Here is an 11,891-nt window from a genome sequence, read left to right as displayed (position 1 = left end):
CGCAGGCGGTGGTAAGAACGAGACAAAGTAACACGGAAAGTTTCGCAACAGGAAAAGGCGTTAGACAAGGATGTGTGATGAGTCCATTCTTGTTCAATTTGTATACAGCAGAATTAGAACAGGTATTAAGGAACAGGGGGATAGGAGGCATAGCAATAGGTAAAACAAGGGTATGGGAATTGGCGTACGCGAACGACATAGTGCTAATAGCAAAAAATAGAGAAGGACTACTAGAAATGATGAGCACGTTTCTTGGCAGACAGGAAATTGAAATTATGTCCAGAGAAAACGAAGATAATGGTCTTTAATAGGAAAAAAAAGAAAAAACAGAAAGATGGAAGTGGGGGAAAGAAGGAATCGAGGAAGTACAAGCGTTTAAATACTTAGGTTTTGTATTAAATAACAGGGGTAGTTATAAGGAACATGTAAAAGAATTATGTGGTAAAGGTAGAATAGCAGTAAGAAAAGTATGGGGATTAGGAGAGAGAATTTGTAGAAACGACATAAAAAGAAGATGGATGTTGTTCACATACCTGGTGCAAAGTGTGATGGCGTATGGGGTGGAAATCTGGGGATGGACAGAGATCGAGAAACTAGAGAAAATAATGATGGATTACGTCAGATGGATGTTTAGGCTGGATTTTTGTACACCAAGAGTACAAGATACATCATCTCAAGAAAGCTGCTAATGGACAAATTAAGAGTTGGATGGGGGATCAGAGTGAGGAGATATGAGAATAGGATCAAAGCAGGGAGAGCTGGAGAAATAGTTAAGGAGTGTTGGAAGAAAAAAGAACAGAACAACTGGAACGATATATATGGGATAGAAAGGGAAAGATATTAGGAGTATAAATAAGTTTCCGCCGTTTCACAAAAAATGGCTCCACTAGTATGTTATGGTTGAAATTGTTTGTTGTAAAACGTTATGTCGTAAGGTTGGGCAACTGGCAACAACATAACCTTAAAATATTAGCGATTTTGTATCAGCATCATATATCTTTTTTCGTGCAAAAATGTCGAGTTTTGAGCCGAGTAAGCGTCATTTGTGGGAGCTTTTGATTTACTTCTTTAATTTGAAGAAATCTGCAGCCGAGGCGCATCGATTACTTGTAAAAGCATATGGTGAGGCTGCCTTAAGTGAGAGAAGTTGCCGTGAGTGGTTTCACAAGTTTAAGAACGGTGAATTTGACGTCGAAGACAAAGAACGTAGCGGAAGGCCGAAAGTGTACGAACACGCGGAATTGGAAACATTATTAGATGAAGATTCATGCCAAACGCAAGAAGCACTTGCACTTACATTAGGAGTGACTCAACCAGCAATTTCACATCGCTTAAAATCATTGGGAATGATTCAAAAACAAGGAAACTGGGTTCCATATGAACTGAAGCCGAGAAACGTTGAACACCGATTTTTCACATGTGAAATGCTGCTTGCCAGGCATAAACGAAAGAGTTTTTTGCATCGTATAGTCACTGGTGGAAACACTCAATTGGGAAGTTTTACCCCACCTGCCGTATTCACCAGACATTGCTCCTTCTGATTACTACCTGTTTCGATCGATGGCGCATGGCCTGTCTGAGCAACACTTCGCATCATATAAAGATACAAAAAATTGGGTCGATTTGTGGATAGCTTCAAAAGATGAAGCATTCTTCCGACGCGGTATCCGTATGCTGCCAGAAAGATGGGAAAAAGTAGTGGCTAGCGATGGACAATACTTCGAATAAAACATTAGGTACCGTTCTTTCACAATAAATGCCCAATTTTTGATAAAAAACGGCGGAAACTTATTTATACTCCTAATTCTATAACAGGAATGGCTGGGGAACAGAAGCGAAAGAGGTAAAAGAAGAAGTAGGAGATGATTTGGAAAAAGACATAATTGACATGGAAAGAGATATTCAGAGGCAATGGGAGAACGAAAAAATTAATGCAGCAAGATACAATAAGAGATATAAGAAAATAGGGTTAGACGCGAAGTTGCCGAATTACTTAGAAAGTAGGAATGTAGAGGATCTAAGCAGAGGAGAGGAAATAAAAGCCAAGATAAAAGTAAGATGTGGTAATCTGGAACAAGCGAATAAATGTTGGCTAGAAGAAAGATAGAGACTATGTATATTTTGCGAGGAAGACTGGGACTGTCTAGAGCACTACGTCAAGGATTGCGTGAAAACAAGCATGTGGTTTGCGGATTTAGGAGATGATAAGGACAGAGTTGTAGAACAGTTATGCGAGGAAGACATGGACAGGCGGAAGGGAGAAATATTGAAGAAGCTATGGAAAGAGAGGGAAAGAGAATTGAAAAGAAGAAAGGAGGCAAGCGATGAGAGGGTAAAAAACAAAAATAATAGTACCGAAATAGTCGAATAGGACAACAGGATTTAGACTGAAGAAATACGTAAGAACTGTAATATATGGTGATGGTATAATAATTGCATAAAGTATGGAAAATGTAAAGAAGCTGTGATCTCTAAGTCATAGAATTAATAATTGAATAGGTGAAAATATAGGTATAAGTAATACAAGAAGGCAATAGATAAACGGTGTAGGGAGGGCGTAGAATCTAAGTTATAGAGTAAATATTTGAGAGGCTGTTGCAAAGATAGGTACAAGAGTAGGATTAGCTTAAGATAAGAACTGAACAAGCGGCGAGGAAATGGAAGGATGAGAGAGAGATTAGATTTTTATGTAAACCAAGTCCACTTCTCGGCTGAAATGTAAACTTGAAGTTAATAAATTATTATTATTATTATCTTAAATATATCTGAAAGTATACTATCTTGAGAATACATCCCTAAATTTTGATTAAATTGTCTCAAAAATTAAAAATTTTTAGAATTTTTTTTGTAAAAAAGTCAAATTTTGCAGTTTTTTCTGATCAATTCAAATTTGATATTTTTGCACTATGTTAAATTGTACTTAAAAAAAATTATTAGATGATAAAGAATAGACCTCAAGGTAGAGCCATTAAAATTTTTGTGACGAAATATAAAAAAGCTGGCAAATGGCGACTGATTTTGTGCAGGGGGCTCCAGTAAACCCCATGTGACTATTATGTTACTATATGGAAGTGTGACCAATACGGTTTAAAAAAAATTAAGCTAACGTTATCAGCAACAAAATTATTAATTTTTAAACAAAATAGTAGTCAAATTTTTAATTGTTTATATCTCAATTAATTTTGTAATTAAAAAAATTCTTTTGGCACAAAATTATATCTTCTTAAATACTATAAATGTGCAAAATTTTAAAAATTTCTAAGAGATGACTGATCCGCTTCACGCGGAATAGCCCAGTATGTACATACATGCGGCACTCTGCTGCTGCACACGCGCAAAGTCACGCACATATATGAAATCGACTGTGAAGCACATTATTTAAGAACAGTCTCGTGAAACAAAAGCGGTCAATACGTGGTTCGATTACCGTTTCAAAAAAATAATACCCGTCTCGGCGACTTGCGTACTATGGCACTCAAACGTTTATCGACACTCGAACGTAAACTCAACGCAAACAATACATTAAAAACTGAATACACTAGAGTAATAGCTGAATATAACAATTTAAATCATATGTCCGAAATAAAAAATCCCGATGATGATGGATACTATATGCCTCATCACGCTGTAATTAAAGAATTGAGTAGTACTACAAAAGTACGAGTCGTGTTTGATGCGTCGGCAAAAACAAGTAACGGCTTATCTCTTAACGATACATTAATAGTAGGTCCAACTATACAAAATAAACTATTTTCGCATTTAATTCGTTTCCGATCTTACAAATACGTTTTAACAGCAGACATCGAAAAGATGTATAGACAGATTCTCGTACACGATGAGGATCGACGTTATCAACGCATATTATGGCGCGAAAACGGTGAAATAAAAACATTACAATTAAATACGCTCACTTTCGGGATTTCTTCATCGCCGTTTCTCGCAATCCGAACCATCAAAAAATTAGCAGACAATGAACGATCTTCATACCCTCGGGCAGCCAAAGTAATTGAGTCACATCTATACGTAGATGATTTATTAACCGGCGCTGAGACGATAAATGAGGCTCGGACGTTGCGAAATGAAATAATAACATTATTAGCTCTCGGCGGCTTTAGTATTAGACAATGGGCATCTAACGATAAACGCGTGGTCAATGATTTACCGATTGGCGCGCTACACGAGAATTTTGCATTAAATACAGGTCGCGCTTTAAAAACATTAGGCGTAACGTGAAATGCACGCAATGATAAAATATATTACGCAATGAAATCAATTGGAAATACAACAAAAATTACGAAGAGAACTATATTATCAGAGATTGCCAAAATATTTGACTCCTTAGGATTGCTGGGCCCGGTTATTTTATATATTAAAAAAATAATGCAAGACATGTGGCGATGTGGTCTACAATGGGACGAGTCCGTACCGCAAAACATATATACTGAATGGTTAAAATTCGTAAAACAATGGGAAGCAATGGGCCGAGATTCTTTCCCTCGAAATTTATTAATCGAAAATTAGCAAAACGTACAAGTGCATGGATTTTGCGACGCGAGCAATATAGGTTACGGTGCATGTATATACGTGCGCTCAACGGGAGAATATGGTGATGTAACCGTTAGATTGTTATGCCAAATCGCGAGTAGCGCCATTGAACATAACTACCATCCAACGACTTGAATTATGCGGTGCATTAATATTAGCACAATTATACCAAGAAATAAAGGACGTGTTCGGTTTTAACGTCACCAAAGTCGTTTTTTGGAGTGACTCGACTATAGTATTACATTGGTTAAACACATCACCACATTTGTTAAAAACGTACATAGCGAATCGCGTCGGAGTCATTCAAGAAATCACTGGTTCACATGAATGGCGGCACGTCAGAACCACAGACAATCCCGCGGACGCGCTATCAAGAGGCCAGTTGCCTTACGATTTCTTGCAAAACAACGCATGGTCCACAGGCCCTTCTTGACTTATTAAAGACGCGTCGCAATGGCCTAACGAGTTTAAACGTTTAAGAGAAATACCCAAATTAAAAAAAAAACACCTGTTTAACAATCGTACATAAGGATTACGGCATTTTTGATAAATACTCATCATATTCTAAATTGCTCAGAATAATCGCTTGGTGTCTTAGATTTCGCTCAAACAACAAAAATACGGGTAATTTATGTGCCGATGAAATTAATAATGCAGAATCATCAGTGTTAAAATTACTCCAAAACAGCCAATTCTCGGACGTAACTCGAGAATTAAAAAAGAACATCGCATATACGAGGTGTGTTCAAAAAGTATCGCGAATTTTGAATTTTCGCGGGTTACGTATATTCGAATTTCGATCTTTTTGTGGCGTTATGTTGGTACTCATGTCTCTCACTTATGCCAACAAGCTCGGCCATTTTGAATGTTCACTTAATTGTTGACAGCTGCTTTGCTTGCACGTGTTTTGGATCGTCTTCGATTTTTACCTATTCAAAAAAATGGATCAAAGAACCTGTATCAAATTTTGTGTGAAAAACGAAATTAAGTGCGCGGATGCATTCCGAATGTTGACTGTGGCATACGGAGAAGCTACCTTGGACCGAAGCAACGTTTATCGGTGGTACAAAATGTTCTCAGAAGGCCGAGAAGATGTGAACGACGAAGAGCGTGCCGGACGCCCGAGCACTTCAACAACAGACGAAAAAATTAATGAAGTGGAGAAAATGGTATTGGCCAATCGTCGAATCACCGTTAGAGAAGTTGCTGAGGACCTAAACATATCGATTGGCTCGTGCCATTCGATTTTTATCAATGATTTGGGCATGAGACGGGTCGCCGCGAAATTCGTACCAAAATTGCCTTTACTTTTAAGTAAATTGCTTTACTTTTTGGCCAAAAACAACACACTAATGATGCCGCAGCCACCGTATTCCCCAGATCTGGCCCCCTGTGACTTTTTCTTGTTCCCTAAACTGAAGAGGCCCATGAAAGGACGACGTTACGCTACGCTTGACGAGATAAAGACGGCATCGAAGGAGGAGCTGAACAAGATAAAAAAAAATGATTTTTTGAAGTGCTTCGAAGATTGGAAAAACCGTTGGCACAAGTGTATAATATCTCATGGGGATTACTTTGAAGGGGACAAAATAGATATTCATGAATAAATAAATAATTTTTGAAAAAACACAAAATTCGCGATACTTTTTGAACACACCTCGTAAAGGTAGATTCGCAAATTTTTCCGTAGGGGGCTGGAGTCGTTTCGGTGCCTCCCGAGGCTGCGGAACGACTCCAGATACAGGAATTGGCGTTCCTGCGGTTTTCCGAGCTCGCTAGGGGTCTGCGGTCTCTCATAGACCGTAGATTCCGGGATCTCAGCGACCCTGGCGCCCGAGCTGACACACCGTAATCCATCACGTGCTGAAATTACGTGCGGGATGGACCGGAGACCTTGGCTTCACCGCCTGGGTCGCGAGGAGTCAACCTCTATAAAAAATCAAGGAGGCGGCGTCTGAGATGCCGCGTCGCGCCTCAGACGCCATGGTGGTGTGTGATTTGTTCAATGTACAGTGTTCGTCACGGCGGGGGGTCGGGTCGCCTTGTCCTTGCAGAATCCTGGAGCGATCTTCTGGTCGATGGTTAAATCCCGCGTGTGACCCGCTGGTTGTCGATGTCTCCGGCTATCCCGGGTGCATCGGCGCCGGGCCCTCGGGCCTAGGATCAGCCCGTATACCGGCGCGACTGGTGCTTCCTCTCGGGGATGTTCCTCGTTAGCGCGGGGGCATCGTTGTGGGGGGTGCTAGCTCTTGCCGAGGCCTCGAGTCGGGGGATCGCTCTGGGTGCCTGTCGGGATCGGGGGTCCCGTCTGCCCGCCGCAGTCCATTGTCCGGCGTGCGTCGATCGTGGGTTATCCCGGGTGTGCGCTTAACCGCGTGCACTTAGGTTTTGTTCTATGTTCTTCCCTGGTCGGCGTGTGTGTTGTCCAATAGAGTCGCCTTGGGCCGGTGGTCCCCAGACACCGGCCTGTAGTATCCCTCGGGGCGAGGGTGGGGTTCCCCTCGTAAAACAATAACCCATTTATGAATTTACTTATGGCTAATGATAGGGATACGTTACCGCGCAGGGGGGGGTCGGATACCCCAGAGCCGGCAAGGGGGGGACTAGTGTCCCGGGTGCCCCCTTGTCGTTATCGCTCAACGGGCGGCCGGGCGGAGAGACCACATGCTCCGCCAGCTGTCGGGCTAGTGTGGTAATCGATGTTCGTGTTCGTCCCCGCGCTAGGCGGATAGGTCGAAAGTCTGTTCCAATTCATTGGATAGACTCGAGGTCCGAAGCCTACCAGCGCAACTTATGGCGTCGCCGACTACTTAGGGCCTTGACGCCCTATTGTAGCTCCACGGACTCCAACTCGTGGAGCCTTGTCGGCGTAGAGTCAGGAGGTTTCCTCCTCCTCGAGTGACGGGAGGGGGGTGCCTCCCTTGATGGGAGGGGTGGAGTTGAGCCATCCCCGGTAGACGAGGCCTCTGCCATGACCGTCGAGGGGGACACGATCCTACTGGCCGACGACTGCCGCAAGGCGGGCTTCGACCGGCAGGACGACAACACGACCAGGTGTCGTCGAAGACCCGATTTTTCGAAAAGGTGGCGTACCCGACGCCACTGCAGAGCGGCGGAGGCAGAACGCCGATCCGCGTCCGTGGGGGAGGCTCGAGCGGGGAGGACCTCGCTGACCCGCCTCGTAGGAAGCGGCGGGGGCTCTCTCAGCCTCGGGCCGAGCCCATAGAGGTTGATCGGCGCGAGGAGGAGGAGATGACCGGGAACCCACTGGAGCCGGTCATCGATTTAGATGAGTCGGAGGGCCGGGTTCGGATTCCGAATGTTCCGGGAGACGGATCCGACCTCCGAACTCATTTCAGGAGTAGGCGCGCCCGTGGCCGACCCCGTTTGGACGGGAGTGGACCCTTCAGGTCCCCCTCCCCACTGTCCGACGGGGCGGACACAGAGGACCGGCTCCATGGAGTTCCATTGGAGCAATTTAGTGCGCGCCGACTCCGAGCTAACGTCATCCGGAGCTCGGAGTCGGAGGGAGAGGGGACGAGGGTGAGCGATGCGAGGCCTCAGCTCAGGATCCCCCCGACCCTGTTCACGCCGGACCAACGCCGGTACGTGGACCGGCAGTTAGGAGTGATCCGGAGTACGACAACCGATCTGGCCGGATTGGCTGATGGGTGGCTCCGGGAGGGCGCGCGGAATAAGGCGTCCACAGGTTGCCTATTGCCGGGCAACCTGTCTGGATACATTAAATTGAACACCCATCTCGCCCGGGAGGCGCTCATGACGCTGGCGTACCGCGCCATGGGCCGTCTCGGGCGAGAGGATGGACAGGAGGAGGTGACGACTGCGGCCCGGGAGGAGGAGGTGCGCTCCCTCCGGGCCGAGATCGCTGAGTTGAGGGGGCAGCTGGGGGTCGCGAAGAGGGCCCTCATGCTGCAAAGCGGTCCCTCCTCATCCACGGCTGCTTCACAGCCGGTGAGGAGAAAGTCTCCTTCCACTCCGCCGCCTCCGTCGGTCGCTTCTGCCCCCGGCTCTTCTCCTTTCGAGGAGCGAGTGCTAGGGACGTTGGAGCGACTGACGGCGACGGTGGAGGGCCTGGAGAGGCGCCTGGCGCGGGTGGAGACGGAGGCTGTTCCGGCCGCCGTCCCCACCGACGCCAGGGGCAAGAAGAAGAAAGGAAAGGGTGGAAAAGGGAGTGCGGGAGCTCCGCGGGAGGAGCCTCCTGCGCCCCCTGCCGTGCCGGCGGCGGCGCCCGGCCCCGATACGCCTGCGAGCGATCGGAGCTGGGTCGAGGTCGTCGGCACCAGGAAGAGGAGGAAGGTGGACAAGGGTGGCCGAAGAGCGCCCCCCATCCGTCCCACGGGGGATGGCGGTTGGGGGATGTTCCCCCCCCCAGAATTTGAACGCAGCGGCGTCTGCCGCCCCCCTGGCGGCCGAGCCGGAAAACAAGGAGAAAAAGAAGAAGAAAAAGCAGGGAGGTCCGCCACGAAGCGAGATTCTCGCGACCAGGAGGATTGGGAGGTGCGTCCCCAAGTCATCGGCGGTGATGATTACGGTGACCGGGGACGACGCCTCCTACGCAGGTGTTATGCGGCGGGCCCGTGAGGCCATTGTTCTCAGGGACATCCTGCCGCAGGGGGGCAATGGGCTGCGGGTTCGCCGAGCCCAGGCCGGGGGTCTCCTTTTGGAGATCCCCGGCGAAGACAGCAGGCCAGCGGCGGAGCGACTGGCCTCCGAGATGCGTCGCGTTGCGGGGGGCCCGGATATGCGGATCTCTTGCCCTCTTCGGAGGGTGGGGATTCGCATCTCCGGGTTCGACGATTCAGTGACTCCGGAGGAGGTGGCCACAGCGGTCGCCAACTCCGGGTCATGCTTCGTGGCGGACCTCAAGGTGGGTCGGGTGACGCGCAGTCGGCGGGGACTGGGCTCTGTAATAGTGCAGTGCCCGGTCGCCGCCGCTGCGAAGATCGCCCGAGCGGGTAGTCTGGCCCTGGGTTGAGTGGCGGCTCGCGTGGAGGTGCTCAAGGCGCCTCCACAGCGATGTTTCCGGTGCCTAGCCCAGGGACATACGCAGCATTGGTGCCCTGGCGATGTCGACGGGGCCCGGTGCTGCTTCAATTGCGGGGGGGAGGGGCACACCCAGGCAGAATGTGCGAATAGGCCGTTCTGCCCGGAGTGTGCCTTCAAAGGTAAGGCGCACAACCACCGCCCCGGCGGTGAGAAGTGCGCGCGAGTTCCCCCGGCGGTGCGACCGGGGAAGAAGGCTCCCCGTCCTCCACGGCGGGAGGAGGGCGGAGACTCCGAAGAAGATCGGCCGCTGACTCCTCTGCCTCCCACCCCACCCGGCGCTCAGGCCGTGGATGGTGGTGTGTCGGAGGGGCCGGTGGCCGATATAGACATGGAGGAGACCCCTCCCGTGGCGGAGGCCTCTGTCGGTGAAGCATTCGTCACGGGGGCGATAGAGATATCGTCGGAGTCGTCCGGAGCCTCTGGACTCCGGACGAGTCCGCCGACCAAAAAGAGGTGCGAGGCACTCGACAGTCCGAGTACCTCGCACCTCCCCCAGGCGAAGGTGGTGCTCGAGCCCCTCCCTCTCCCGCAACGGGAGAAGCGAGTGGGACGCGACTCGAGCACCCCTCTCAAGAAGGCGTTGAGACCCCGGGCGGAGACGCCTTCTCCCACGGGGTCGCCTATCCTCGGAGGAGATAGGGCCGCGGAGTGACTCCCCGGGGGGGGGGGGGCATTCCGCGATCCTGGACCTTGTTTCCGGCTGCCCCTGCGCTCGGGGATGCCCAGGAGACGAGGACCCTGGCTGTTGGGCCGCCCGATGAATAGGGGTCTCCGCTCATCCGGTGAGCCAGCCACACGAGGATAGGAGGTAGGCCCGGTCGGTTCCTCGAGACCACTGGACCTTGGGTAGGGGGTTGGCGCGGAACGGGTAAGTTCGGCGCTCGCCTCCTGCCCTAAAGGAGCGCGGGAGGGCGTGCGGTATTTTTCACGGTGCTACCCCGGGGTGGACAAGGCGGCAGCTGACGTATCTCGGTTGCCGCCCTGGCACGTCCTCTCCCAACCCGATGAACTGGCGCGTCGGGGGGCTCACGCTCCGACCCCGGTGGAAGGCTACCGATGGAATCGCGTATTGTCGGCCGGGGCCTTCCTTATTTGGGGCGAGGTGACTCGGTGAGGTTTTTAATTGGTAGGCGGGTTAGGGCGAGTCTGGTCGCTGAAATTATGTGGCCCGGTTAGCACCGTCCTGACTCGAGTCCAACACTACCAAGTCTAGCCAACCTGGCGTGCCACCGTTTCCCTCATCGTACCAAAAAAAAAAGATTCGCAAATGTAAGCCCGTTCCTTGATGAAATCGGACTTATTCGTGTCGGTGGACGAATCCAACGATCTAATCTCTCATTTGCGCAGAAACACCCAATTTTTTTCCCGAATCGCCATCGTATAACAGATAACATAATTCGCAAAATTTATGAGAAACATCATCATACAGGTATTCAAACAACCTTGTATACATTGAGACAATGTTTTTGGATATCTGGCCGGAATCAAGTGAGAAGGATTGTTCGCACATGCACACGGTGCTCCCGATTCAATGCCGATGCAATTAAATATAAATTAGGCAATCTCCTGACTGCTCGGGTGCGTGCGACAACACCCTTTGCTCATACCGGTGTGGATTTCTGTGGTCCATTTTTTATCAAGGAACGAAAATTTCGCAATCAAAATAAAATCAAAGTATACGTATGCGTATTTATTTGTATGGCTATAAAAGCCGTACATCTCAAAATCGTAAGTAATTTAACATCGGACGGTTTTCTTGCGGCTTTACGCCGATTTAACGCCAGATGCGGTATTCCCGAACATATTTACTCAGACAACGGTACTAACTTTGTAGGTACAAATAACAAATTAAAGGAAATATATGCGTTAATAAACTCGGAAGAACATAAAACACTTGTAAACCAATTTGCAAATCAACACCGTATTAAGTGGCATTTTATACCGCCACTCGCTCCCCATTTTCGTGGAATGTGGGAATCAACCGTACAGTCATTTAAACACCACTTCAAACGCGTGATAGGTGACTCTCTTTTTACGTATGAAGAATTAGAAACGTTCACAACCAAAGTCGAGGGCATATTAAATTCTAGACCAATCACGTCGATATCGGCAGATCCAAACGACTTACTCGTATTATCCCCCGCTCATTACCTAATTGGCCAACCTATTACTTCTTTGCCGGAAAGCGATTTATTAAGTGTTCCAGAAAATTGTTTATCCATCTGGAAACATATATCAAAAGTCCGACAAGACTTCTGGGCAAGATGGAGTTTGGAATA

This window comes from Solenopsis invicta, chromosome 3, assembly GCF_016802725.1.
Source record: "Solenopsis invicta isolate M01_SB chromosome 3, UNIL_Sinv_3.0, whole genome shotgun sequence".
Classification (NCBI taxonomy): domain Eukaryota; kingdom Metazoa; phylum Arthropoda; class Insecta; order Hymenoptera; family Formicidae; genus Solenopsis; species Solenopsis invicta.
The sequence above is the reverse complement of the archived record's forward strand: the minus strand, read 5'-3'. Positions refer to the sequence as shown.